The 27,835-nt window shown below is 47.0% G+C and overlaps 2 long non-coding RNA genes across 3 annotated transcripts in view; both read left to right on the top strand.

Moving 5' to 3' along the window:
• LOC125774265 (uncharacterized) overlaps window positions 1-7,307 on the top strand; it is a 48,632-nt gene extending 41,325 nt beyond the window's left edge. Inside the window, exon 4 of the long non-coding RNA XR_007420724.1 lies at window positions 6,784-7,307. This is a non-coding gene — a long non-coding RNA (uncharacterized LOC125774265). The remainder of the gene's footprint in view (window positions 1-6,783) is intronic.
• Window positions 7,308-21,494: 14,187 nt separating this feature from the next.
• Window positions 21,495-27,835, top strand: part of LOC125774266 (uncharacterized) — a 44,183-nt gene continuing 37,842 nt past the window's right edge. For both annotated transcript variants that reach the window (XR_007420726.1, XR_007420725.1), the window contains exon 1: window positions 21,495-21,940. This is a non-coding gene — a long non-coding RNA (uncharacterized LOC125774266). The remainder of the gene's footprint in view (window positions 21,941-27,835) is intronic.

The following is a 27,835-nucleotide window of genomic DNA, read 5'->3' as shown; positions in this document are numbered from 1 at the left end:
AGGTGTCTCGGCTAAGGTGTCTTGGCTAAGGTGTCTTAGCTAATGTGTCTTGGCTAAGGTGTCTTGGGTAATGTGTCTTGGCTAATGTGTCTTGGCTAATGTGTCTTGGCTAAGGTGTCTTGGCTAATGTGTCTCGGCTAAGGTGTCTTGGCTAAGGTGTCTTGGCTAAGGTGTCTTGGCTAAGGTGTCTTGGCTAACGTGTCTTGGCTAAGGTGTCTTGGCTAAGGTGTCTTGGCTAAGGTGTCTTGGCTAATGTGTCTTGGCTAAGGTGTCTTGGCTAAGGTGTCTTGGCTAAGGTGTCTCGGCTAATGTGTCTCGGTTAATGTGTCTTGGCTAATGTGTCTTGGCTAAGGTGTCTTGGCTAATGTGTCTTGGCTAAGGTGTCTTGGCTAATGTGTCTCGGCTAAGGTGTCTCGGCTAATGTGTCTTGGCTAATGTGTCTTGGCTAAGGTGTCTTGGCTAAGGTGTCTTGGCTAAGGTGTCTCGGCTAATGTGTCTCGGCTACTGTGTCTTGGCTAAGGTGTCTTGGCTAAGGCGTCTTGGCTAATGTGTCTTGGCTAAGGTGTCTTGGCTAAGGTGTCTTGGCTAAGGTGTCTTGGGTAATGTGTCTCGGCTAAGGTGTCTTGGCTAAGGTGTCTCGGCTAATGTGTCTTGGCTAATGTGTCTTGGCTAATGTGTCTTGGCAAAGGTGTCTTGGCTAATGTGTCTCGGCTAAGGTGTCTTGGCTAATGTGTCTTGGCTAAGGTGTCTTGGCTAAGGTGTCTTGGCTAATGTGTCTCGGCTAAGGTGTTTTGGCTAAGGTGTCTTGGCTAAGGTGTCTTGGCTAATGTGTCTTGGCTAATGTGTCTTGGCTAATGTGTCTTGGCTAAGGTGTCTTGGCTAAGGTGTCTTGGCTAAGGTGTCTTGGCTAATGTGTCTCGGCTAATGTGTCTTGGCTAAGGTGTCTTGGCTAAGGTGTCTTGGCTAATGTGTCTCGGTTAATGTGTCTTCGCTAAGGTGTCTTGGCTAAGGTGTCTTGGCTAAAGTGTCTTGGCTAATGTGTCTTGGCTAAGGTGTCTTGGCTAATGTGTCTTGGCTAATGTGTCTTGGCTTATGTGTCTTGGCTAATGTGTCTCGGCTAATGTGTCTTGGCTAAGGTGTCTTGGCTAATGTGTCTCGGCTAATGTGCCTTGGCTAAGGTGTCTTGGCTAAGGTGTCTTGGCTAAGGTGTCTTGGGTAATGTGTCTCGGCTAATGTGTCTTGGCTAAGGTGTCTTGGCTAAGGTGTCTTGGCTAATGTGTCTTGGCTAAGGTGTCTTAGCTAAGGTGTCTTGGCAAATGTGTCTTGGCTAATGTGTCTTGCCTAATGTGTCTTGGCTAATGTGTCTTGGCTAAGGTGTCTTGGCTAATGTGTCTCGGCTAAGGTGTCTTGGCTAATGTGTCTTGGCTAAGGTGTCTTGGCGAATGTGTCTCGGCTAATGTGTCTTGGCTAATGTGTCTTGGCTAATGTGTCTTGGCTAATGTGTCTTGGCTAATGTGTCTCGGCTAAGGTGTCTTGGCTAATGTGTCTTGGCTAAGGTGTCTTGGCTAATGTGTCTTGGCTAATGTGTCTTGGCTAAGGTGTCTTGGCTAATGTGTCTTGGCTAAGGTGTCTTGGCTAAGGTGTCTTGGCTAATGTGTCTTGGCTAAGGTGTCTTAGCTAAGGTGTCTTGGCAAATGTGTCTTGGCTAATGTGTCTTGCCTAATGTGTCTTGGCTAATGTGTCTTGGCTAAGGTGTCTTGGCTAATGTGTCTCGGCTAAGGTGTCTTGGCTAATGTGTCTTGGCTAAGGTGTCTTGGCGAATGTGTCTCGGCTAATGTGTCTTGGCTAATGTGTCTCGGCTAATGTGTCTTGGCTAAGGTGTCTTGGCTAATGTGTCTCGGCTAATGTGCCTTGGCTAAGGTGTCTTGGCTAAGGTGTCTTGGCTAAGGTGTCTTGGGTAATGTGTCTCGGCTAATGTGTCTTGGCTAAGGTGTCTTGGCTAATGTGTTTTGGCTAATGTGTCTTGGCTAAGGTGTCTTGGCTAAGGTGTCTTGGCTAATGTGTCTTGGCTAATGTGTCTTTGCTAAGGTGTCTTGGCTAATGTGTCTTGGCTGATGTGTCTTGGCTAATGTGTCTTGGCTAAGGTGTATTGGCTAATGTGTCTCGGCTAAGGTGCCTTTGCTAATGTGTCTTGGCTAATGTGTCTTGGCTAAGGTGTCTTGGCTAATGTGTCTTGGCTAAGGTGTCTTGGCTAATGTGTCTCGGCTAAGGTGTCTTGGCTAAGGTGTCTTGGCTAAGGTGTCTTGGCTAATGTGTCTCGGCTAATGTGTCTTGGCTAATGTGTCTTGGCTAAGGTGTCTTGGCTAATGTGTCTTGGCTAATGTGTCTTGGCTAATGTGTCTTGGCTAATGTGTCTCGGCTAAGGTGTCTTGGCTAATGTGTCTTGGCAAAGGTGTCTCGGCTAATGTGTCTTGGCTAATGTGTCTTGGCTAAGGTGTTTGGCTAATGTGTCTCGGCTAATGTGTCTTGGCTAATGTGTCTTGTTTAAGGTGTCTTGGCTAAGGTGTCTTGGCTAAGGTGTCTTGGCTAATGTGTCTTGGCTAAGGTGTCTTGGCTAATGTGTCTTGGCTAAGGTGTCTTGGCTAATGTGTCTTGGCTAAGGTGTCTTGGCTAATGTGTCTCGGCTAATGTGTCTTGGCTAATGTGTCTTGGCTAATGTGTCTTGGCTAATGTGTCTTGGCTAATGTGTCTTGGCTAAGGTGTCTTGGCTAATGTGTCTTGGCTGATGTGTCTTGGCTAATGTGTCTCGCCTAATGTGTCTTGGCTAATGTGTCTTGGCTAAGGTGTCTTGGCTAAGGTGTCTTGGCTAATGTGTCTCGGCTAATGTGTCTTGGCTAAGGTGTCTTGGCTAATGTGTCTCGGCTTATGTGTCTTGGCTTATGTGTCTTGGCTAATGTGTAAGGTGTCTTGGCTAAGGTGTCTTGGCTAATGTATCTTGGCTAAGGTGTCTTGGCTAATGTGTCTTGGCTAAGGTGTCTTGGCTAATGTGTCTCGGCTAATGTGTCTTGGCTAATGTGTCTTGGCTAAGGTGTCTTGGCTAATGTGTCTTGGCTAATGTGTCTTGGCTAATGTGTCTCGGCTAAGGTGTCTTGGCTAATGTGTCTTGGCAAAGGTGTCTCGGCTAATGTGTCTTGGCTAATGTGTCTTGGCTAAGGTGTTTGGCTAATGTGTCTCGGCTAATGTGTCTTGGCTAATGTGTCTTGTTTAAGGTGTCTTGGCTAAGGTGTCTTGGCTAATGTGTCTTGGCTAAGGTGTCTTGGCTAATGTGTCTTGGCTAAGGTGTCTTGGCTAATGTGTCTTGGCTAAGGTGTCTTGGCTAATGTGTCTCGGCTAATGTGTCTTGGCTAATGTGTCTTGGCTAATGTGTCTTGGCTAATGTGTCTTGGCTAATGTGTCTTGGCTAAGGTGTCTTGGCTAATGTGTCTTGGCTGATGTGTCTTGGCTAATGTGTCTCGCCTAATGTGTCTTGGCTAATGTGTCTTATCTAAGGTGTCTTGGCTAAGGTGTCTTGGCTAATGTGTCTCGGCTAATGTGTCTTGGCTAATGTGTCTTGGCTAAGGTGTCTTGGCTAATGTGTCTCGGCTTATGTGTCTTGGCTAATGTGTAAGGTGTCTTGGCTAAGGTGTCTTGGCTAAGGTGTCTTCGCTAATGTGTCTCGGCTAATGTGTCTTGGCTAATGTGTCTTGGATAATGTGTCTCGGCTATTGTGTCTTGGCTAAGGTGTTTTGGCTAATGTGTCTTGGCTAAGGTGTCTTGGCTAAGGTGTCTTGGCTAATGTGTCTCAGCTAAGGTGTCTCAGCTAAGGTGTCTTGGCTAAGGTGTCTTGGCTAAGGTGTCTTGGCTAATGTGTCTTGGCTAAGGTGTCTTGGCTAATGTGTCTTGGCTAAGGTGTCTTGGCTAAGGTGTCTTGGCTAAGGTGTCTTGGCTAATGTGTCTCGGCTAATGTGTCTTGGCTAAGGTGTCTTGGCTAAGGTGTCTTGGCTAATGTGTCTCGGCTAATATGTCTTGGCTAAGGTGTCTTGGCTAAGGTGTCTTGGCTAATGTGTCTCGGCTAATGTGTCTCGGCTAAGGTGTCTTTTCTAATGTGTCTTGGCTAAGGTGTCTTGGCTAAGGTGTCTTGGCTAAGGTATCTTGGCTAAGGTGTCTTGGCTAAGGTGTCTTGGCTAAGGTGTCTTGGCTAAGGTGTCTTGGCTAATGTGTCTTGGCTAAGGTGTCTTGGCTAAGGTGTCTTGGCTAAGGTGTCTTGGCTAAGGTGTCTTGGTTAATGTGTCTTGGCTAAGGTGTCTTGGCTATTGTGTCTTGGCTAAGGTGTCTTGGCTAATGTGTCTCGGCTAAGGTGTCTCGGCTAAGGTGTCTTGGCTAAGGTGTCTTGGCTAATGTGTCTTGGCTAAGGTGTCTTGGGTAATGTGTCTTGGCTAATGTGTCTTGGCTAATGTGTCTTGGCTAAGGTGTCTTGGCTAATGTGTCTCGGCTAAGGTGTCTTGGCTAAGGTGTCTTGGCTAAGGTGTCTTGGCTAAGGTGTCTTGGCTAAGGTGTCTTGGCTAAGGTGTCTTGGCTAAGGTGTCTTGGCTAAGGTGTCTTGGCTAATGTGTCTTGGCTAAGGTGTCTTGGCTAAGGTGTCTTGGCTAAGGTGTCTCGGCTAATGTGTCTCGGTTAATGTGTCTTGGCTAATGTGTCTTGGCTAAGGTGTCTTGGCTAATGTGTCTTGGCTAAGGTGTCTTGGCTAATGTGTCTCGGCTAATGTGTCTCGGCTACTGTGTCTTGGCTAAGGTGTCTTGGCTAAGGCGTCTTGGCTAATGTGTCTTGGCTAAGGTGTCTCGGCTAATGTGTCTTGGCTAATGTGTCTTGGCTAAGGTGTCTTGGCTAAGGTGTCTTGGCTAAGGTGTCTTGGGTAATGTGTCTCGGCTAAGGTGTCTTGGCTAAGGTGTCTCGGCTAATGTGTCTTGGCTAATGTGTCTTGGCTAATGTGTCTTGGCAAAGGTGTCTTGGCTAATGTGTCTCGGCTAAGGTGTCTTGGCTAATGTGTCTTGGCTAAGGTGTCTTGGCTAAGGTGTCTTGGCTAATGTGTCTCGGCTAAGGTGTTTTGGCTAAGGTGTCTTGGCTAAGGTGTCTTGGCTAATGTGTCTTGGCTAATGTGTCTTGGCTAATGTGTCTTGGCTAAGGTGTCTTGGCTAAGGTGTCTTGGCTAATGTGTCTTGGCTGATGTGTCTCGGCTAATGTGTCTTGGCTAAGGTGTCTTGGCTAAGGTGTCTTGGCTAATGTGTCTCGGCTAATGTGTCTTCGCTAAGGTGTCTTGGCTAAGGTGTCTTGGCTAAGGTGTCTTGGCTAATGTGTCTTGGCTAAGGTGTCTTGGCTAATGTGTCTTGGCTAATGTGTCTTGGCTTATGTGTCTCGGCTAATGTGTCTCGGCTAATGTGTCTTGGCTAAGGTGTCTTGGCTAATGTGTCTCGGCTAATGTGCCTTGGCTAAGGTGTCTTGGCTAAGGTGTCTTGGCTAAGGTGTCTTGGGTAATGTGTCTCGGCTAATGTGTCTTGGCTAAGGTGTCTTGGCTAAGGTGTCTTGGCTAATGTGTCTTGGCTAAGGTGTCTTAGCTAAGGTGTCTTGGCAAATGTGTCTTGGCTAATGTGTCTTGCCTAATGTGTCTTGGCTAATGTGTCTTGGCTAAGGTGTCTTGGCTAATGTGTCTCGGCTAAGGTGTCTTGGCTAATGTGTCTTGGCTAAGGTGTCTTGGCGAATGTGTCTCGGCTAATGTGTCTTGGCTAATGTGTCTTGGCTAATGTGTCTTGGCTAATGTGTCTTGGCTAATGTGTCTCGGCTAAGGTGTCTTGGCTAATGTGTCTTGGCTAATGTGTCTTGGCTAAGGTGTCTTGGCTAAGGTGTCTTGGCTAATGTGTCTCGGCTAATGTGTCTTGGCTAATGTGTCTTGGCTAAGGTGTCTTGGCTAATGTGTCTCGGCTTATGTGTCTTGGCTAATGTGTCTTGGCTAATGTGTCTTGGCTAATGTGTCTAGGCTAATGTGTCTTGGCTAAGGTGTCTTGGCTAATGTGTCTTGGCTGATGTGTCTTGGCTAATGTGTCTCGCCTAATGTGTCTTGGCTAATGTGTCTTGGCTAAGGTGTCTTGGCTAAGGTGTCTTGGCTAATGTGTCTCGGCTAATGTGTCTTGGCTAAGGTGTCTTGGCTAATGTGTCTTGGCTGATGTGTCTTGGCTAATGTGTCTCGCCTAATGTGTCTTGGCTAATGTGTCTTGGCTAAGGTGTCTTGGCTAAGGTGTCTTGGCTAATGTGTCTCGGCTAAGGTGTCTTGGCTAATGTGTCTTGGCTAAGGTGTCTTGGCTAATGTGTCTCGGCTTATGTGTCTTGGCTAATGTGTAAGGTGTCTTGGCTAAGGTGTCTTGGCTAATGTATCTTGGCTAAGGTATCTTGGCTAAGGTGTCTTGGCTAATGTGTCTCGGCTAATGTGTCTTGGCTAATGTGTCTTGGCTAAGGTGTCTTGGCTTATGTGTCTTGGCTAATGTGTCTTGGCTAATGTGTCTCGGCTAAGGTGTCTTGGCTAATGTGTCTTGGCAAAGTTGTCTCGGCTAATGTATCTTGGCTAAGGTGTCTTGGCTAAGGTGTCTTGGCTAATGTGTCTTGGCTAAGGTGTCTTGGCTAATGTGTCTTGTTTAAGGTGTCTTGGCTAATGTGTCTCGGCTAATGTGTCTTGGCTAATGTGTCTTGGCTAAGGTGTCTTGGCTAATGTGTCTTGGCTAAGGTGTCTTGGCTAATGTGTCTCGGCTAAGGTGTCTTGGCTAAGGTGTCTTGGCTAATGTGTCTTGGCTAAGGTGTCTTATCTAAGGTGTCTCGGCTAAGGTGTCTTGGCTAAGGTGTCTTGGCTAATGTGTCTCGGCTAATGTGTCTTGGCTAATGTGTCTTAGCTAATGTGTCTTGGCTAAGGTGTCTCGGCTAATGTGTCTTGGCTAATGTGTCTCGGCTTATGTGTCTTGGCTAAGGTGTCTTGGCTAAGGTGTCTTGGCTAATGTGTCTTGGCTAATGTGTCTTGGCTAATGTGTCTTGCCTAAGGTGTCATGGGTAATGTGTCTCGGCTAAGGTGTCTTGGCTAATGTGTCTTGGCTAAGGTGTCTTGGCTAATGTGTCTTGGCTAAGGTGTCTTTTCTAATGTGTCTTGGCTAAGGTGTCTTGGCTAAGGTGTCTTGGCTAGTGTGTCTCGGCTAAGGTGTCTTGGCTAAGGTGTCTTGGCTAATGTGTCTCGGCTAAGGTGTCTTGGCTAATGTGTCTTGGTTAAGGTGTCTTAGCGAATGTGTCTCGGCTAAGGTGTCTTGGCTAAAGTGTCTTGGCTAAAGTGTCTTGGCTAAGGTGTCTTGGCTAATGTGTCTCGGCTAATGTGTCTCGGCTAATGTGTCTTGGCTAAGGTGTCTTGGCTAATGTGTCTTGGCTAAGGTGTCTCGGCTAATGTTTCTCGGCTAATGTGTCTTGGCTAAGGTGTCTTGGCTAAGGTGTCTTGGCTAATGTGTCTTGGCTAAGGTGTCTTGGCTAATGTGTCTTGGCTAAGGTGTCTTGGCTAATGTATCTCGGCTAATGTGTCTCGGCTACTGTGTCTTGGCTAAGGTGTCTTGGCTAAGGCGTCTTGGCTAATGTGTCTTGGCTTATGTGTCTTGGCTAAGGTGTCTTGGCTAATGTGTCTTGGCTAAGGTGTCTTAGCTAATGTGTCTTGGCTAATGTGTCTTCGCTAAGGTGTCTTGGCTAAGGTGTCTTGGCTAATGTGTCTCGGCTAATGTGTCTTGGCTAATGTGTCTTGGCTAATGTGTCTTGGCTAATGTGTCTCGGCAAATGTGTCTTGGGTAATGTGTCTCTGCTGATGTGTCTTGGCTAATGTGTCTTGGCTAAGGTGTCTTGGCTAAGGTGTCTTGGCTAATGTGTGTTGGCTAAGGTGTCTTGGCTAAGGCGTTTTGGCTAATGTGTCTTGGCTAATGTATCTTGGCTAATGTGTCTTGGCTAAGGTGTCTTGTCTAAGGTGTCTTGGCCAATGTGTCTTGGCTAATGTTTCTCGGCTATTGTGTCTTGGGTAATGTGTCTCGGCTAATGTGTCTTGGCTAATGTGTCTTGGCTAAGGTGTCTTGGCTAATGTGTCTTAACTAATGTGTCTCGGCTAATGTGTCTTGGCTAAGGTGTCTTGGCTAAGGTGTCTTGGCTAATGTGTCTTGGCTAATGTGTCTCGGCTAATGTGTCTTGGCTAAGGTGTCTTGGCTAAGGTGTCTTGGCTAATGTGTCTTGGCTAATGTGTCTTGGCTAATGTGTCTTGGCTAAGGTGTCTCGGCTAATGTGTCTCGGCTAAGGTGTCTCGGCTAATGTGTCTTGGCTAATGTGTCTTGGCGAATGTGTCTTGGCTAAGGTGTCTTGGCTAAGATGTCTTGGCTAAAGTGTCTAGGCTTATGTGTCTTGGCTAATGTGTCTTGGCTTAGGTGTCTAGGCTAATGTGTCTTGGCTAATGTGTCTTGGCTATAGTGTCTTGGCTAAGGTGTCTTGGCTAAGGTGTCTTGGCTAATGTGTCTTGGCTAAGGTGTCTTGGCTAATGTGTGTTGGCTAAGGTGTCTTGGCTAAGGTGTCTTGGCTAATGTGTCTTGGCTAAGGTGTCTTGGCTAATGTGTCTTGGCTAATGTGTCTTGGCTAATGTTTCTCGGCTATTGTGTCTTGGGTAATGTTTCTCGGCTAAGGTGTCTTGGCTAATGTGTCTTGGCTAATGTGTCTTGGCTAATGTGTCTTGGCTAAGGTGTCTTGGCTAATGTGTCTCGGCTTATGTGTCTTGGCTAATGTGTCTTGGCTAATGTGTCTTGGCTAAGGTGTCTTAGCTAAGGTTTTTTTTTTTTTTGTTTTACAAGGAGGGGGAATCTTCGAAAGACTCCGCATGAACGCATGGGTGTTGACATGGGATTTTTACCCAGTAAACCCCCTCCTTGGGCCATATGCCCTTCCCCATGGGTTCACCTTTCGGTATGCTTCGTGAGGAAGGGTTATGCATTAGCATCGCATCTACGCTATTGCACCATGGACCACATTCGCGAGACAGAAGGACAGTTCACGAACATAGAGTACTTACGACTGACGGGACACTAATGAAACGAGCACTAATTTTGACACAACATAACACTAACGTGAACACTGGGGTGCGGACACTGTCTACGGCACAGCAAACGTTTTTCGAAGTCGACACTAACACGAACACTAACACGATCAGGATCGTCCGAGTCGTTGGTCCTCCTTCCACCAGTACTGCAGCTTCGTTGCCATTGACCGCATGGCGACCTCAACGGCGACCCACTGCTCTGCACTCTTTAACATCAACCCAACGAGATTTGATTTGTTAATCGCTGCTCCGCACTTTATGTTGAGATCACATCGCTCTTCTGTGAACCTTTGACAGTGGAACAACACGTGTTCCGCTGTTTCCTCGTCGTTAGGGCACGCTGGGCAGCGCGAAGAGCTCGCGTGACGGTGCTTGAAAAGGTAGCTTCGAAAGCACCCATGGCCGGATAGGAACTGCGTAATGAAGAAGTTCACTTCACCGTGTTTTCTTCCCGTCCATGCTGCAATATCCGGTATCAGCGCGTAGGTCCATCGCCCCTTGGATGAGCTATCCCAATCGGACTGCCACTTCCTCATGGAGATGGCCTTAGCAGAGGATCTAGACAACCCGGCGCTTGATTCACCCGTACCTCTATCACACAGGCAGTCTTCCGCCAAGACTGTGCATATAGGCATCATACCTGCGATCACGCAAACTGCCGGATATGAAATCGTCCTATACGCACAGATCACTCTCATTGCTAACAGACGATGCACCCTGTTTACCATATGCTGGTTCTCTTTTACTACCAGAACATGTGCCCAGACCGCTGCATTGTAGCGCAGGCGCGAGATGGCTACATTTGCAAAGATGCGTCTGCAACTACTTCTGGGGCCACCGATGTTAGGCATGGCCGCCACTAGCGTGTTAGCAGTTTGAGTGGCGTTCTTGCAGGCATACTCAAGGTGTTTTCGAAAGTTAATGCGGTCATCGATGATTACGCCAAGGTATTTTAACTGACGGACGGACCTGATGCTTTCTGAGCCCACCCGTATGCTCGCCGACTGGACTTCCTTGTGGCTGCTAATGATCATGAATCCAGTTTTTTTGTGAGCAATCTCTAGCTTCATGCTTAGCATCCACTTTTCGACTCTGCACACCGAGTCTGACGCAAGGAACTCAATCTCCTCTACAGACTCACCGAGTACCGTCAAAGCAATGTCATCGGCGAAACCTACCAGCTCAGCTCCCGGGGGTAGGTCAAGGGTCAACACTCCGTTGTACATAACGTTCCACACCGTCGGACCTAGTATCGATCCCTGTGGGACGCCTGCGGTGATCCTGGATGATTTTATACCTTGATCCGTTTCGTACAGAAGCACCCGGTGGTCGAGGTAATTTCTCAGTAGCCTGCAAAGGTACGGAGGAACCAGCATTCTGTTCAGCGCTACCGCGATGGCTTCCCAATTGGCGCTGTTGAACGCGTTCTTCACGTCAATTGTAATGACCGCACAGTAGCGGTTTCCCGTTCTTTTCTTGTTAAACGCGGTCCGCCCTTTTTCCAGAACTGTAGTAATTGCATCACCGGTAGATCGCCCTTTCCGAAAACCGAATTGCCTATCCGACAGACCATGCTGGCTTTCAGTGTAGACAACCAGGCGGTTTAGTGTTAGTATCTCTAACACCTTTGCAAGATTGTCGATGATGCCTAGGGGCCTGTGAGCTGAAGGTTCGCCGGGAGGTGTCCCTGATTTCGGAAGAAGCACGAGCTTCTGTCTCTTCCACACAGTGGGAAAGACTCCGGTGTCGAAACAGTGCTGGAACAACGCCCGAAACACTTCCGGGTACTCCTTTATGGCCGCTTTGACCGCTTCCATCGGTATACCATCCGGGCCTGGAGCTTTGCCTGTTTTTAGGCCATCTACAGCATTCCGAAGCTCTTCGACAGTTACTGGTTCTGGTTCCACCTCGGAAGCGCAAAAAAACATCGCACAGTGAGGGGGCTTCGTGTGTGGGGAAGAGCTGCTCAATGATGCGATTGAGCGTGTTAAAGCATTTTTCCCGCGGCTGGTAACGACCCACTGTTTTGTTCATCAAAAGCCGGTAAGCGCCGAAAGGATTTTCTTGCATCTCATCGCACAAAAGCTGGAAGCATCGCAACTTACTCGCCTTAATCTTGTGTTTGAGCACCGACCTAGCCGAGATGTACACTGCTCTCAATTCGTCTCTTTGTGTCGATGATTTGGCACGTTGCAGTTTTCTCCGCGCTTTGATGCATGAGCTGCGACTTGCTGATATATCGGCGTTCCACCAGTAGACTGCATGTCGAGAATGCCTACCTTGTCTTCTTCTCGGCATGCTTGTATCGCAGGCTTTGGAAACTGCAGACACTACCTCGGCGGCCGTGAAAGTATTCGAGAAGTCTCCGAAGCGAAGCGATTCTAGAAAGAGATCCTGATTGAAGCTCTTCGTTCTCCAGCCCACAAACCCTGTCAACTGTCTGGCTCTAGCGGGACTTTTCCCCACCGCGTACCGTATAACACTGTGGTCACTGAGTGTGAAAGCACTGCATACTTTCCAATTCATCCCATGCACTAATGCAGGACTGCAGAATGTCAGATCGATCACTGATGTTCTTCCATTTCTGTTGAAAGTGGGGGTAGAACCCACGTTCGCTAGCACTAGGTTTAGTCTCGCGAAACATTCGAGCAGTACTTCGCCTCTGCTGTTTGTTCGCTTGCTGCCCCATTCGGTTGCCCAAGCGTTAAAATCGCCGGCAATGACAACCGGGTTTACGTCCTGCACTGCATCGGAGATTTTACGGAGCATTTCGGTGAACTTCTCTAGTTCCCAACTTGGTGGGGCGTAGCAACTGCAGAATGTAATTCGGTTTATCACTGCGATCACGAAACCTTCGCCTCGGCTTACAATCTGCTGGATTGGGTATTTGCTCACCGCCCAGATAGCCGCACTTCCGGTAGAGTCTACTGCCCAGTTATTCATACCAACTGGGTGTTTGTATGGTTCTGAAAGGATAGCCACGTCTCCTTTCTCTTCTTTGAGCACTTGTTCTAGCAGGTCCTGTGCCAACTCGCAGTGGTTCAGGTTCAACTGGACTACTTCCATGCTGCTTGATTTTTTCCAATCGGGCAGAACGTGCCACTGGTGTGGTGTCCATTGGACCCAGGTGGGCAAAGGACGCATTTTGCTGGTTTAAAGCAATTTGAGGCGAAATGCCCTTTCTCTCCGCAGCGCAGACAACAATCGGTCCTGTCGGGTCCTTTACAATCACGTGATTGATGGCCAATTTCCCAGCATCTAAAGCACTTCCTACTCGGCAAAACCAGCTTCACCGGACAAATCGACCAGCCGATCTCGATTTTCCCAACCGCAGCTACCGTTGATGCTAGCTTCGATGGCAGTTTTATTGAGGCGGTCTGCATACCGCTGAAGGAAGATTTCATCTTCACTTCGAAGGTTATCCCGTCCAAGTCAGTGAACTGCCTGCGAAGATCGTGCTCGACATCGGTTGCCTGTGTTTCTGCATCGATGAACCTGATGTCCACCGCCTCCATTTGGCCAAGTGCTTTCACCTGGCCAGCATCTCCGATGGACTGTTGAATTTTTTCCTGGAAGTCCACGTTACTAGCGTCTTCGCACTTTCCAAGCTCAAATAGTAAGCCTCCCGTTTTAGTAGTGCGGACTCGCACGACTTTCTTTCCAAAAGACTGGAGCTCTGGATCCGCCTTCATCTTCCTGAGAATCTCTACGTGGGTGGTGTTTTCACTAGGCGCGACCAGTACTGCCTCGGATTTTGGACGTCTTGGTTTCACTGTGCTAACAAGTGTGGGTTGGGTTACCCTGGCGCGCAGGCTGTCGTGGGCTGTAGGATCGTTGCTGCGTTGCGGCTTCCGACGGCTTTGCTTTACTACTGTGCTCCACGGCAATTGAGAAGGAGCTGCCATCTCCGATTCACCGCTGGCCAGGACCGATGAGTAGCTAATAGCGTCTTCATTCTTTGCTCTTTTGGCCTCTTCAATCTCCTCCGGTGATCTCTGGTTCCTGCTTCGTTTTCCCTGAGCTGGTGTTTCAGGTTGACGAATTGAAACATCGTTCAGGGCCTTTTCCGCCTTCTCTGCCCGTAGCTTCATTGACAAGACCTCTCTTTCAACACATGAGAGCGCCGACAAGATGCTCACCGACATCTTCTTGATTGGAGCGTGCACGTTGTTCCTATCCTTCGTGTACAGGTGCAGCTCCCTTGCGACTTTTAGGGCTTCTTCCAGTTTGAAACAACTGGCTATAGGCTGAGGTTCTACAAATGATGGGCCGGCTTCATTCAATGTCATCGATAGCGACCGGCCTACATTTTCCACGATCTCACCACCTATCGCGTTTGAAGACGTATCAGCGACAGCATCAACCGTCGCGGTAGCGACTGCATCCACTGCTTGGGAGGTCGGGCCCTGCGCGTTATCTCCGGGAGGTGATCTGGGCGTTTTCGCGCTACGACCGAAAAAATCCTTTAGGGCGGTACCCAAAGGACGATGCGGATGCGGCTCGTTCCCGCTCATTTTGGTAAAGTTAAACCAAAACTAACACGGAACTCACTCGGCACGCCGAGTGTATAGCCGCCTAAACAAGAGATAGGGATTGCTTTGCCTCACACACACTCAGCAACTCACGCACTCGTACATTCACGCACTCAGACACTCGCGCACTCTTATACTCACGCACTGGACGATACAAGTGTACGATCGTTTGGTTTACAACCCTCGCTCACTGCACCATACAGCCAACTTATGAAGCGTACGTAGGAGCGTCATAGGCTCGATACGCGCACAGATCACTACTTTGACTGTATTCGTAACGACGCAAATTGCTTCGCGAATACTGGCGAGAAGGATCTCACGCGCACTTCTACTGGATTGTTTTCGCAGACCCAGTCGACCAGTCAACCCAAGCCAAAAGGCCAGCTGCCGGAGCTATAGTGCTCTTCGCCAACTCCGATTGCTCGCTAAGCTGCAGCAGAAGACTGGATGACACTTTCCTTCTTTAACAGGACACTCAAACTTCACTCGCATCCCAAAATAGTTCGGACTAAAGGCACTTTACACCAAAAAACACTGAAGCGAAACGGGAGCAGAAACTCTGCACGTCCGCCTTCACAAGTGATTCACACACACACGGCTAAGGTGCTAAGGTGTCGCGGCTAATGTGTCTTGGCTAAGGTGTCTTGGCTAAGGTGTCTTGGCTAAGGTGTCTTGGCTAAGGTGTCTTGGCTAATGTGTCTCGGCTAATGTGTCTTGGCTAAGGTGCCTTATCTAATGTGTCTTGGCTAAGGTGTCTTGGCTAATGTGTCTTGGCTAATGTGTCTCGGCTAATGTGTCTTGGCTAATGTGTCTTGGCTAATGTGTCTTGGCTAAGGTGTCTTGGCTAAGGTGTCTTGGCTAAGATGTCTTGGCTAAGGTGTCTAGGCTTATGTGTCTTGGCTAATGTGTCTTGGCTTAGGTGTCTAGGCTAATGTGTCTAGGTTAATGTGTCTTGGCTATAGTGTCTTGGCTAAGGTGTCTTGGCTAAGGTGTCTTGGCAAAGGTGTCTTGGCTCAGGTGTCTTGACTAATGTGTCTTGGCTAATGTGTCTTGGCTAAGGTGCCTTGGCTAATGTGTCTCGGCTAATGTGTCTTGGCTAATGTGTCTTGGCTAATGAGACTTGGCTAATGCGTCTTGGCTAAGGTGTCTTGGCTAAGGTGTCTTGGCTAAGGTGTCTTGGCTAAGGTGTCTTGGCTTATGTGTCTCGGCTAATGTGTGTTGGCTAATGTGTCTTGGCTAAGGTGTCTTGGCTAAGGTGTCTTGGCTAATGTGTGTTGGCTAAGGTGTCTTGGCTAAGGCGTTTTGGCTAATGTGTCTTGGCTAATGTGTCTTGGCTAATGTGTCTTGGCTAAGGTGTCTTGTCTAAGGTGTTTTGGCTAATGTGTCTTGGCTAATGTTTCTCGGCTATTGTGTCTTGGGTAATGTGTCTCGGCTAATGTGTCTTGGCTAATGTGTCTTGGCTAAGGTGTCTTGGCTAAGGTGTCTTAACTAATGTGTCTCGGCTAATGTGTCTTGGCTAAGGTGTCTTGGCTAAGGTGTCTTGGCTAATGTGTCTTGGCTAATGTGTCTCGGCTAATGTGTCTTGGCTAATGTGTCTTGGCTAATGTGTCTTGGCTAATGTGTCTTGGCTAATGTGTCTTGGCTAAGGTGTCTTGGCTAAGGTGTCTTGGCTAATGTGTCTTGGCTTATGTGTCTTGGCTAAGGTGTCTTGGCTAATGTGTCTTGGATAAGGTGTCTTAGCTAATGTGTCTTGGCTAATGTGTCTTCGCTAAGGTGTCTTGACTAAGGTGTCTTGGCTAATGTGTCTTGGCTAATGTGTCTTGGCTAATGTGTCTTGGCTAAGGTGTCTTGGCTAATGTGTCTCGGCAAATGTGTCTTGGGTAATGTGTCTCTGCTGATGTGTCTTGGCTAATGTGTCTTGGCTAAGGTGTCTTGGCTAAGGTGTCTTGGCTAATGTGTGTTGGCTAAGGTGTCTTGGCTAAGGCGTTTTGGCTAATGTGTCTTGGCTAATGTATCTTGGCTAATGTGTCTTGGCTAAGGTGTCTTGTCTAAGGTGTCTTGGCTAATGTGTCTTGGCTAATGTTTCTCGGCTATTGTGTCTTGGGTAATGTGTCTCGGCTAATGTGTCTTGGCTAATGTGTCTTGGCTAAGGTGTCTTGGCTAAGGTGTCTTAACTAATGTGTCTCGGCTAATGTGTCTTGGCTAAGGTGTCTTGGCTAAGGTGTCTTGGCTAATGTGTCTTGGCTAATGTGTCTCGGCTAATGTGTCTTGGCTAATGTGTCTTGGCTAATGTGTCTTGGCTAATGTGTCTTGGCTAATGTGTCTTGGCTAATGTGTCTTGGCTAAGGTGTCTCGGCTAATGTGTCTCGGCTAATGTGTCTCGGCTAATGTGTCTTGGCTAATGTGTCTTGGCGAATGTGTCTTGGTTAATGTGTCTTGACTAAGGTGTCTTGGCTAATGTGTCTTGGCTAATGTGTCTTGGCTAATGTGTCTTAGCTAATGTGCCTTGGCTTATGTGTCTTGGCTAATGTGTCTTGGCTTATGTGTCTTGGCTAAAGTGTCTTGGTTAATGTGTCTTGGCTAATGTGTCTTGGTAAAGGTGTCTTGGCTAATATCTCTTGGCTAATGTGTCTTGGCTAATGTGTCGTGGCTAATTTGTTTTTTCTAATGTGTCTTGGCTAAGGTGTCCTGGCGAATGTGTCTTGGCTATAGTGTCTTGGCTAATGTGTCTTGGGTAATGTGTCTTGGCTAATGTGTCTTGGCTAAGGTGTCTTGGCTAATGTGTCTTGGCTAATGTGTCTTGGCTAAGGTGTCTTGGCTAAGGTGTCTTGGCTAATGTGTCTTGGCTAAGGTGTCTTGGCTAATGTGTCTTGGCTAATATGTCTTTGCTAATGTGTCTTGGCGAATGTGTCTTGGTTAATGTGTCTTGGCTAAGGTGTCTTGGCTAATGTGTCTTGGCTAAGGTGTCTTGGCTAAAGTCTCTTGGCTAAGGTATCTCGACTAATGTGTCTTGGCTAAGGTGTCTCGGCTAATGTGTCTTGGCTAAGGTGTCTTGGCTAATGTGCCTTGGCTAAGGTGTCTTGGCTAAGGTGTCTCGGCTAATGTGTCTCGGCTAATATGTATTGGCTAATGTGTCTTGGCTAAAGTGACGTGGCTAATGTGTCTTGGCTTATGTGTCTTGGCTAAGGTGTCTTTTCTAAGGTGTCTAGGCTAATGTGTCTTGGCTAATGTGTCTTGGCTAAGGTATCTTGGCTATGGTGTCTTGGCTAAGGTGTCTTGGCTAATGTGTCTTTGCTAAGGTGTCTTGGCTAAGGTGTCTTGGCTAATGTGTCTTGGCTAAGGTGTCTTGGCTAAGGTGTCTTGGCTAATGTGTCTCGGCTAATGTGTCTTGGCTAATGTGTCTTGGCTAATGTGTCTTGGCTAATGTGTCTTGGCTAATGTGTCTTGGCTAAGGTGTCTCGGCTAATGTGTCTCGGCTAATGTGTCTCGGCTAATGTGTCTTGGCTAATGTGTCTTGGCGAATGTGTCTTGGTTAATGTGTCTTGACTAAGGTGTCTTGGCTAATGTGTCTTGGCTAATGTGTCTTGGCTAATGTGTCTTAGCTAATGTGCCTTGGCTTATGTGTCTTGGCTTATGTGTCTTGGCTTATGTGTCTTGGCTAAAGTGTCTTGGTTAATGTGTCTTGGCTAATGTGTCTTGGTAAAGGTGTCTTGGCTAATATCTCTTGGCTAATGTGTCGTGGCTAATTTGTTTTTTCTAATGTGTCTTGGCTAAGGTGTCTTGGCTAATGTGTCTTGGCTATAGTGTCTTGGCTAATGTGTCTTGGGTAATGTGTCTTGGCTAATGTGTCTTGGCTAAGGTGTCTTGGCTAATGTGTCTTGGCTAATGTGTCTTGGCTAAGGTGTCTTGGCTAAGGTGTCTTGGCTAATGTGTCTTGGCTAAGGTGTCTTGGCTAATGTGTCTTGGCTAATATGTCTTTGCTAAAGTGTCTTGGCGAATGTGTCTTGGTTAATGTGTCTTGGCTAAGGTGTCTTGGCTAAGGTGTCTTGGCTAATGTGTCTTGGCTAAAGTCTCTTGGCTAAGGTGTCTCGACTAATGTGTCTTGGCTAAGGTGTCTCGGCTAATGTGTCTTGGCTAAGGTGTCTTGGCTAATGTGTCTTGGCTAAGGTGTCTTGGCTAAGGTGTCTTGGCTAATGTGTCTCGGCTAATATGTATTGGCTAATGTGTCTTGGCTAAAGTGACGTGGCTAATGTGTCTTGGCTTATGTGTCTTGGCTAATGTGTCTTTTCCAAGGTGTCTAGGCTAATGTGTCTTGGCTAATGTGTCTTGGCTAAGGTATCTTGGCTATGGTGTCTTGGCTAAGGTGTCTTGGCTAATGTGTCTTTGCTAAGGTGTCTTGGCTAATGTGTCTTGGCTAATGTGTCTTGGCTAAGGTGTCTTGGCTAAGGTGTCTTGGCTAATGTGTCTCGGCTAATGTGTCTCGGCTAATTTGTCTTGGCTAAAGTGTCTTGGCTAAGGTGTCTTGGCTAAGGTGTCTTGGCTAATGTGTCTCGGCTAATGTGTCTTGGCTTATGTGTCTTGGCTAATGTGTCTTTTCTAAGGTGTCTAGGCTAATGTGTCTTGGCTAATGTGTCTTGGCTAAGGTGTCTTGGCTAAGGTGTCTTGGCTAATGTGTCTTGGCAAATGTGTCTTGGCTAATGTGTCTTGGCTAATGTGTCTTGGCTAAGGTGTCTTGGCTAAGGTGTATTGGCTAAGGTGTCTCTGCTAATGTGTCTCGGCTAATTTGTCTTGGCTAAAGTGTCTTGGCTAAGGTGTCTTGGCTAAGGTGTCTTGGCTAATGTGTCTCGGCTAATGTGTCTTGGCTAATGTGTCTTGGCGAAGGTGTCCTGGCTAATGTGTCGTGTTTAATGTGTCTCGGCTAAGGTGTCTTGGCTAAGGTGTATTGGCTAATGTGTCTCGGCTAATGTGTCTTGGCTAATGTGTCTTGGCTTATGTGTCTTGGCTTATGTGTCTTGGCTAAGGTGTCTTGGCTAATGTGTCTTGGCTAAGGTGTCTTGGCTAAGGTGTCTTGGCTAAGGTGTCTTGGCTAATGTGTCTTGGCTAAGGTGTCTTAGCTAAGGTGTGTTGGCTAATGTGTCTTTCCTTATGTGTCTTGGCTAATGTGTCTTGGCAAAGGTGTCTTGGCTAAGGTGTCTTGGCTAAGGTGTCTTGGCTAAGGTGTCTTGGCTAACGTGTGTCGGCTAAGGTGTCTTGGCTAAGGTGTCTCGGCTAATGTGTCTCGGCTAATGTGTCTTGGCTAATGTGTCTTGGCTAAAGTGTCGTGGCTAATGTGTCTTGGCTTATGTGTCTTGGCTAATGTGTCTTTTCTAAGGTGTCTAGGCTAATGTGTCTTGGCTAATGTGTCTTGGCTAAGGTATCTTGGCTATGGTGTCTTGGCTAAGGTGACTTGGCAAAGGTGTCTTGGCTAAGGTGTCTTGGGTAATGTGTCTTGGCTAAGGTGTTTTGGCTAAGGTGTCTTGGCTAAGGTGTCTTGGCTAATGTGTCTCGGTTAATGTGTCTTGGCTAATGTGTCTTGGCTAAGGTGTCTTGGCTAAGGTGTCTCGGCTAATGTGTCTTGGCTAATGTGTCTTGGCTAATGTGTCTTGGCTAAGGTGTCTTGGCTAAGGTGTCTTGGCTAAGGTGTCTCTGCTAATGTGTCTCGGCTAATTTGTCTTGGCTAATGTGTCTTGGCTAAGGTGTCTTGGCTAAGGTGTCTTGGCTAATGTGTCTCGGCTAATGTGTCTTGGCTAATGTGTCTTGGCTAAGGTGTCCTGGCTAATGTGTCGTGTCTAATGTGTCTCGGCTAAGGTGTCTTGGCTAAGGTGTATTGGCTAATGTGTCTCAGCTAATGTGTCTTGGCTAATGTGTCTTGGCTAATGTGTCTTGGCTAAGGTGTTTTGGCTAAGGTGTCTTGGCTAATGTGTCTTGGCTAAGGTGTCTTGGCTAATGTGCCTTGGTTAATGTGTCTTGGCTAATGTGTCTTGGCTAAGGTGTTTTGGCTTAGGTGTCTTGGCTAATGTGTCTTGGCAAATGTGTCTTGGCTAATGTGTCTTGGCTAAGGTGTCTTGGCTAATGTTTCTTGGCTAAGGTGTCTTGGCTAATGTGTCTTGGCTTATGTGTCTTGGCTAATGTGTCTTGGCTAAGGTGTCTTGGCTAATGTGTCTTGGCTAATGTGTCTTGGCTAAGGTGTCTTGGCTAAGGTGTCTTGGCTAATGTGTCTCGGCTAAGGTGTCTTAGCTAAGGTGTGTTGGCTAATGTGTCTTGGCTAATGTGTCTTGGTTAATGTGTCTTGGCAAAGGTGTCTTGGCTAATGTGTCTTGGCTAAGGTGTCTTGGCTAAGGTGTCTTGGCTAACGTGTGTCGGCTAAGGTGTCTTGGCTAAGGTGTCTTGGCTCATGTGTCTCGGCTAATGTGTCTCGGCTAATGTGTCTTGGCTAAGGTGTCTTGGCTAAGGTGTCTTGGCTAAGGTGTCTCGGCTAATGTGTCTTGGCTAAGGTGTCTTGGCTAATGTGTCTTGGCTAAGGTGTCTTGGCTAAGGTGTCTTGGGTAATGTGTCTTGGCTAAGGTATCTTGGCTAATGTGCCTTGGCTAAGGTGTCTTGGCTAATGTGTCTTGGCTAATGTGTCTCGGCTAATATGTCTTTTCTAAGGTGTCTTGGCTAAGGTGTCTTGGCTAATGTGTCTCGGCTAATGTGTCTCGGCTAATGTGTCTTGGCTAAGGTGTCTTGGCTAATGTGTCTTGGCTAAGGTGTCTTGGCTAACGTGTGTCGGCTAAGGTGTCTTGGCTAAGGTGTCTTGGCTAATGTGTCTCGGCTAATGTGTCTCGGCTAATGAGTCTTGGCTAAGGTGTCTTGGCTAATGTGTCTCGGCTAATGTGTCTTGGCTAAGGGGTCTTGGCTAATGTGTCTTGGCTAAGGTGTCTTGGCTAAGGTGTCTTGGCTAATGTGTCTCGGCTAATGTGTCTCGGCTAATGTGTCTTGGCTAATGTGTCTCGGCTAATGTTTCTCGGCTAATGTGTCTTGGCTAATGTGTCTTGGCTAATGTGTCTCGGCTAATGTGTCTTGGCTAAGGTGTCTTGGCTAATGTGTCTTGGCTAATGTGTCTCGGCTAATGTGTCTTGGCTAATGTGTCTCGGCTAATGTGTCTCGACTAATGTGTCTTGGCTAAGGTGTCTTGGCTAATGTGTCTTGGCTAATGTGTCTCGGCTAATGTGTCTCGGCTAATGTGTCTTGGCTAAGGTGTCTTGGCTAATGTGTCTTGGCTAAGGTGTCTTGGCTAATGTGTCTTGGCTAAGGTGTCTTGGCTAAGGTGTCTTGGCCAATGTGTCTTGGCTAAGGTGTCTTGGCTAATGTGCCTTGGCTAATGTGTCTTGGCTAAGGTGTTTTGGCTAAGGTGTCTTGGCTAATGTGTCTTGGCTAATGTGTCTCGGCTAATGTGTCTTGGCTAATGTGTCTTGGCTAAGGTGTCTTGGCTAATGTGTCTTGGCTAAGGTGTATTGGCTAATGTGTCTTGGCTAAGGTGTCTTGGCTAAGGTGTCTTGGCTAATGTGTCTTGGCTAAAGTGTCTTGGCTAAGGTGTCTTGGCTAAGGTGTCTTGGCTAATGTGTCTTGGCTAATGTGTCTTGGCTAATGTGTCTCGGCTAATGTGTCTCGGCTAATGTGTCTCGGCTAATGTGTCTTGGCTAATGTGTCTAGGCTAAGGTGTCTTGGCTAATGTGTCTTTACTTATTTGTCTTGGCTAATGTGTCTCGGCTAATGTGTCTTGGCTAAGGTGTCTTGGCTAATGTGTCTTGGCTAAGGTGTCTTGGCTAAGGTGTCTTGGCTAAGGTGTCTTGGCTAAGGTGTCTTGGCTAATGTGTCTTGGCTAATGTGTCTTGGCTAATGTGTCTCGGCTAATGTGTCTCGGCTAATGTGTCTCGGCTAATGTGTCTTGGCTAATGTGTCTTGGCTAAGGTGTCTTGGCTAATGTGTCTTTACTTATTTGTCTTGGCTAATGTGTCTCGGCTAATGTGTCTTGGCTAAGGTGTCTTGGCTAATGTATCTTGGCTAAGGTGTCTTGGCTAATGTGTCTCGGCTAATGTGTCTTGGCTAAGGTGTCTTGGCTAATGTGTCTTGGCTAAGGTGTCTTGGCTAATGTGTCTTGGCTAAGGTGTCTCGGCTAATGTGTCTTGGCTAAGGTGTCTTGGCTAAGGTGTCTTGGCTAATGTGTCTTGGCTAATGTGTCTCGGCTAAGGTGTCTCGGCTAATGTGTCTTGGCTAAGGAGTCTTGGCTAATGTGTCTTGGCAAAGGTGTCTTGGCTAAGGTGTCTTGGGTAATGTGTCTTGGCTAATAAGTCTCGGCTAATGTGTCTTGGCTAATGTGTCTTGGCTAATGTGTCTTGGCTAAGGTGTCTCGGCTAATGTGTCTCGGCTAATGTGTCTCGGCTAATGTGTCTTGGCTAATGTGTCTTGGCGAATGTGTCTTGGTTAATGTGTCTTGACTAAGGTGTCTTGGCTAATGTGTCTTGGCTAATGTGTCTTGGCTAATGTGTCTTGGCTAATGTGTCTTAGCTAATGTGCCTTGGCTTATGTGTCTTGGCTTATGTGTCTTGGCTTATGTGTCTTGGCTAAAGTGTCTTGGTTAATGTGTCTTGGCTAATGTGTCTTGGCTAAGGTGTCTTGGCTAAGGTGTCTTGGCTAATGTGTCTTGGCTAATGTGTCGTGGCTAATTTGTTTTTTCTAATGTGTCTTGGCTAAGGTGTCTTGGCTAATGTGTCTTGGCTATAGTGTCTTAGCTAATGTGTCTTGGGTAATGTGTCTTGGCTAATGTGTCTTGGCTAAGGTGTCTTGGCTAATGTGTCTTGGCTAATGTGTCTTGGCTAAGGTGTCTTGGCTAAGGTGTCTTGGCTAATGTGTCTTGGCTAAGGTGTCTTGGCTAATGTGTCTTGGCTAATGTGTCTTGGCTAATGTGTCTTGGCTTATGTGTCTTGGCTTATGTGTCTTGGCTAAGGTGTCTTGGCTAATGTGTCTTGGCTAAGGTGTCTTGGCTAATGTGTCTTGGCTAAGGTGTCTTGGCTAATGTGTCTTTACTTATTTGTCTTGGCTAATGTGTCTCGGCTAATGTGTCTTGGCTAAGGTGTCTTGGCTAATGTATCTTGGCTAAGGTGTCTTGGCTAATGTGTCTCGGCTAATGTGTCTTGGCTAAGGTGTCTTGGCTAATGTGTCTTGGCGAATGTGTCTTGGTAAATGTGTCTTGGCTAAGGTGTCTTGGCTAAGGTGTCTTGGCTAAGGTGTCTTGGCTAAAGTCTCTTGGCTAAGGTGTCTCGACTAATGTGTCTTGGTTAAGGTGTCTTGGCTAATGTGTCTTGGCTAAGGTGTCTTGGCTAAGGTGTCTCGGCTAATGTGTCTCGGCTAATGTGTATTGGCTAATGTGTCTTGGCTAAAGTGACGTGGCTAATGTGTCTTGGCTTATGTGTCTCGGCTAATGTGCCTTTTCTAAGGTGTCTAGGCTAATGTGTCTTGGCTAATGTGTCTTGGCTAAGGTATCTTGGCTATGGTGTCTTGGCTAAGGTGTCTTGGCTAATGTGTCTTTGCTAAGGTGTCTTGGCTAATGTGTCTTGGCTAATGTGTCTTGGCTAAGGTGTCTTGGCTAATGTGTCTTGGCTAATGTGTCTTGGCTAAGGTGTCTTGGCTAAGGTGTCTTGGCTAATGTGTCTTGGCTAAGGTGTCTTGGCTAATGTGTCTTGGCTAATATGTCTTTGCTAATGTGTCTTGGCGAATGTGTCTTGGTTAATGTGTCTTGGCTAAGGTGTCTTGGCTAAGGTGTCTTGGCTAAGGTGTCTTGGCTAAAGTCTCTTGGCTAAGGTGTCTCGACTAATGTGTCTTGGCTAAGGTGTCTTGGCTAATGTGTCTTGGCTAAGGTGTCTTGGCTAAGGTGTCTCGGCTAATGTGTCTCGGCTAATGTGTATTGGCTAATGTGTCTTGGCTAAAGTGACGTGGCTAATGTGTCTTGGCTTATGTGTCTCGGCTAATGTGTCTTTTCTAAGGTGTCTTGGCTAATGTGTCTTGGCTAATGTGTCTTGGCTAAGGTATCTTGGCTATGGTGTCTTGGCTAAGGTGTCTTGGCTAATGTGTCTTTGCTAAGGTGTCTTGGCTAATGTGTCTTGGCTAAGGTGTCTTGGCTAAGGTGCCTTGGCTAAGGTGTCTTGGCTAATGTGTCTTGGCTAAGGTGTCTTAGCTAAGGTGTGTTGGCTAATGTGTCTTTCCTTATGTGTCTTGGCTAATGTGTCTTGGCAAAGGTGTCTTGGCTAAGGTGTCTCGGCTAATGTGTCTTGGCTAAGGTGTCTTGGCTAATGTGTCTTGGCTAAGGTGTCTTGGCTAATGTGTCTTGGCTAAGGTGTCTCGGCTAATGTGTCTTGGCTAAGGTGTCTTGGCTAAGGTGTCTTGGCTAATGTGTCTTGGCTAATGTGTCTCGGCTAAGGTGTCTCGGCTAATGTGTCTTGGCTAAGGAGTCTTGGCTAATGTGTCTTGGCAAAGGTGTCTTGGCTAAGGTGTCTTGGGTAATGTGTCTTGGCTAATAAGTCTCGGCTAATGTGTCTTGGCTAATGTGTCTTGGCTAATGTGTCTTGGCTAAGGTGTCTCGGCTAATGTGTCTCGGCTAATGTGTCTCGGCTAATGTGTCTTGGCTAATGTGTCTTGGCGAATGTGTCTTGGTTAATGTGTCTTGACTAAGGTGTCTTGGCTAATGTGTCTTGGCTAATGTGTCTTGGCTAATGTGTCTTGGCTAATGTGTCTTAGCTAATGTGCCTTGGCTTATGTGTCTTGGCTTATGTGTCTTGGCTTATGTGTCTTGGCTAAAGTGTCTTGGTTAATGTGTCTTGGCTAATGTGTCTTGGCTAAGGTGTCTTGGCTAAGGTGTCTTGGCTAATGTGTCTTGGCTAATGTGTCGTGGCTAATTTGTTTTTTCTAATGTGTCTTGGCTAAGGTGTCTTGGCTAATGTGTCTTGGCTATAGTGTCTTAGCTAATGTGTCTTGGGTAATGTGTCTTGGCTAATGTGTCTTGGCTAAGGTGTCTTGGCTAATGTGTCTTGGCTAATGTGTCTTGGCTAAGGTGTCTTGGCTAAGGTGTCTTGGCTAATGTGTCTTGGCTAAGGTGTCTTGGCTAATGTGTCTTGGCTAATGTGTCTTGGCTAATGTGTCTTGGCTTATGTGTCTTGGCTTATGTGTCTTGGCTAAGGTGTCTTGGCTAATGTGTCTTGGCTAAGGTGTCTTGGCTAATGTGTCTTGGCTAAGGTGTCTTGGCTAATGTGTCTTTACTTATTTGTCTTGGCTAATGTGTCTCGGCTAATGTGTCTTGGCTAAGGTGTCTTGGCTAATGTATCTTGGCTAAGGTGTCTTGGCTAATGTGTCTCGGCTAATGTGTCTTGGCTAAGGTGTCTTGGCTAATGTGTCTTGGCGAATGTGTCTTGGTAAATGTGTCTTGGCTAAGGTGTCTTGGCTAAGGTGTCTTGGCTAAGGTGTCTTGGCTAAAGTCTCTTGGCTAAGGTGTCTCGACTAATGTGTCTTGGCTAAGGTGTCTTGGCTAATGTGTCTTGGCTAAGGTGTCTTAGCTAAGGTGTCTCGGCTAATGTGTCTCGGCTAATGTGTATTGGCTAATGTGTCTTGGCTAAAGTGACGTGGCTAATGTGTCTTGGCTTATGTGTCTCGGCTAATGTGCCTTTTCTAAGGTGTCTAGGCTAATGTGTCTTGGCTAATGTGTCTTGGCTAAGGTATCTTGGCTATGGTGTCTTGGCTAAGGTGTCTTGGCTAATGTGTCTCGGCTAATGTGTCTTGGCTAATGTGTCTCGGCTAATGTGTCTCGGCTAATGTGTCTTGGCTAAGGTGTCTTGGCTAATGTGTCTTGGCTAATGTGTCTCGGCTAATGTGTCTCGGCTAATGTGTCTTGGCTAAGGTGTCTTGGCTAATGTGTCTTGGCTAAGGTGTCTTGGCTAATGTGTCTTGGCTAAGGTGTCTTGGCTAAGGTGTCTTGGCCAATGTGTCTTGGCTAAGGTGTCTTGGCTAATGTGCCTTGGCTAATGTGTCTTGGCTAAGGTGTTTTGGCTAAGGTGTCTTGGCTAATGTGTCTTGGCTAATGTGTCTCGGCTAATGTGTCTTGGCTAATGTGTCTTGGCTAAGGTGTCTTGGCTAATGTGTCTTGGCTAAGGTGTATTGGCTAATGTGTCTTGGCTAAGGTGTCTTGGCTAAGGTGTCTTGGCTAATGTGTCTTGGCTAAAGTGTCTTGGCTAAGGTGTCTTGGCTAAGGTGTCTTGGCTAATGTGTCTTGGCTAATGTGTCTTGGCTAATGTGTCTCGGCTAATGTGTCTCGGCTAATGTGTCTCGGCTAATGTGTCTTGGCTAATGTGTCTAGGCTAAGGTGTCTTGGCTAATGTGTCTTTACTTATTTGTCTTGGCTAATGTGTCTCGGCTAATGTGTCTTGGCTAAGGTGTCTTGGCTAATGTGTCTTGGCTAAGGTGTCTTGGCTAAGGTGTCTTGGCTAAGGTGTCTTGGCTAAGGTGTCTTGGCTAAGGTGTCTTGGCTAATGTGTCTTGGCTAATGTGTCTCGGCTAAGGTGTCTCGGCTAATGTGTCTTGGCTAAGGAGTCTTGGCTAATGTGTCTTGGCAAAGGTGTCTTGGCTAAGGTGTCTTGGGTAATGTGTCTTGGCTAATAAGTCTCGGCTAATGTGTCTTGGCTAATGTGTCTTGGCTAATGTGTCTTGGCTAAGGTGTCTCGGCTAATGTGTCTCGGCTAATGTGTCTCGGCTAATGTGTCTTGGCTAATGTGTCTTGGCGAATGTGTCTTGGTTAATGTGTCTTGACTAAGGTGTCTTGGCTAATGTGTCTTGGCTAATGTGTCTTGGCTAATGTGTCTTGGCTAATGTGTCTTAGCTAATGTGCCTTGGCTTATGTGTCTTGGCTTATGTGTCTTGGCTTATGTGTCTTGGCTAAAGTGTCTTGGTTAATGTGTCTTGGCTAATGTGTCTTGGCTAAGGTGTCTTGGCTAAGGTGTCTTGGCTAATGTGTCTTGGCTAATGTGTCGTGGCTAATTTGTTTTTTCTAATGTGTCTTGGCTAAGGTGTCTTGGCTAATGTGTCTTGGCTATAGTGTCTTAGCTAATGTGTCTTGGGTAATGTGTCTTGGCTAATGTGTCTTGGCTAAGGTGTCTTGGCTAATGTGTCTTGGCTAATGTGTCTTGGCTAAGGTGTCTTGGCTAAGGTGTCTTGGCTAATGTGTCTTGGCTAAGGTGTCTTGGCTAATGTGTCTTGGCTAATGTGTCTTGGCTAATGTGTCTTGGCTTATGTGTCTTGGCTTATGTGTCTTGGCTAAGGTGTCTTGGCTAATGTGTCTTGGCTAAGGTGTCTTGGCTAATGTGTCTTGGCTAAGGTGTCTTGGCTAATGTGTCTTTACTTATTTGTCTTGGCTAATGTGTCTCGGCTAATGTGTCTTGGCTAAGGTGTCTTGGCTAATGTATCTTGGCTAAGGTGTCTTGGCTAATGTGTCTCGGCTAATGTGTCTTGGCTAAGGTGTCTTGGCTAATGTGTCTTGGCTAATGTGTCTTGGCTAATGTGTCTTGGCTAAGGTGTCTTGGCTAAGGTGTCTTGGCTAATGTGTCTTGGCTAATGTGTCTTGGCTAAGGTGTCTTGGCTAAGGTGTCTTGGCTAATGTGTCTTGGCTAAGGTGTCTTGGCTAATGTGTCTTGGCTAATGTGTCTTGGCTAATGTGTCTTGGCTTATGTGTCTTGGCTTATGTGTCTTGGCTAAGGTGTCTTGGCTAATGTGTCTTGGCTAAGGTGTCTTGGCTAATGTGTCTTGGCTAAGGTGTCTTGGCTAATGTGTCTTTACTTATTTGTCTTGGCTAATGTGTCTCGGCTAATGTGTCTTGGCTAAGGTGTCTTGGCTAATGTATCTTGGCTAAGGTGTCTTGGCTAATGTGTCTCGGCTAATGTGTCTTGGCTAAGGTGTCTTGGCTAATGTGTCTTGGCGAATGTGTCTTGGTAAATGTGTCTTGGCTAAGGTGTCTTGGCTAAGGTGTCTTGGCTAAGGTGTCTTGGCTAAAGTCTCTTGGCTAAGG

This window comes from Anopheles funestus, unplaced genomic scaffold (assembly GCF_943734845.2).
Source record: "Anopheles funestus unplaced genomic scaffold, idAnoFuneDA-416_04 scaffold_11_ctg1, whole genome shotgun sequence".
Classification (NCBI taxonomy): Eukaryota; Metazoa; Arthropoda; class Insecta; order Diptera; family Culicidae; genus Anopheles; species Anopheles funestus.
Note: the sequence above shows the minus strand (reverse complement) of the source record. Positions and strands in the feature narration are given on the sequence as shown.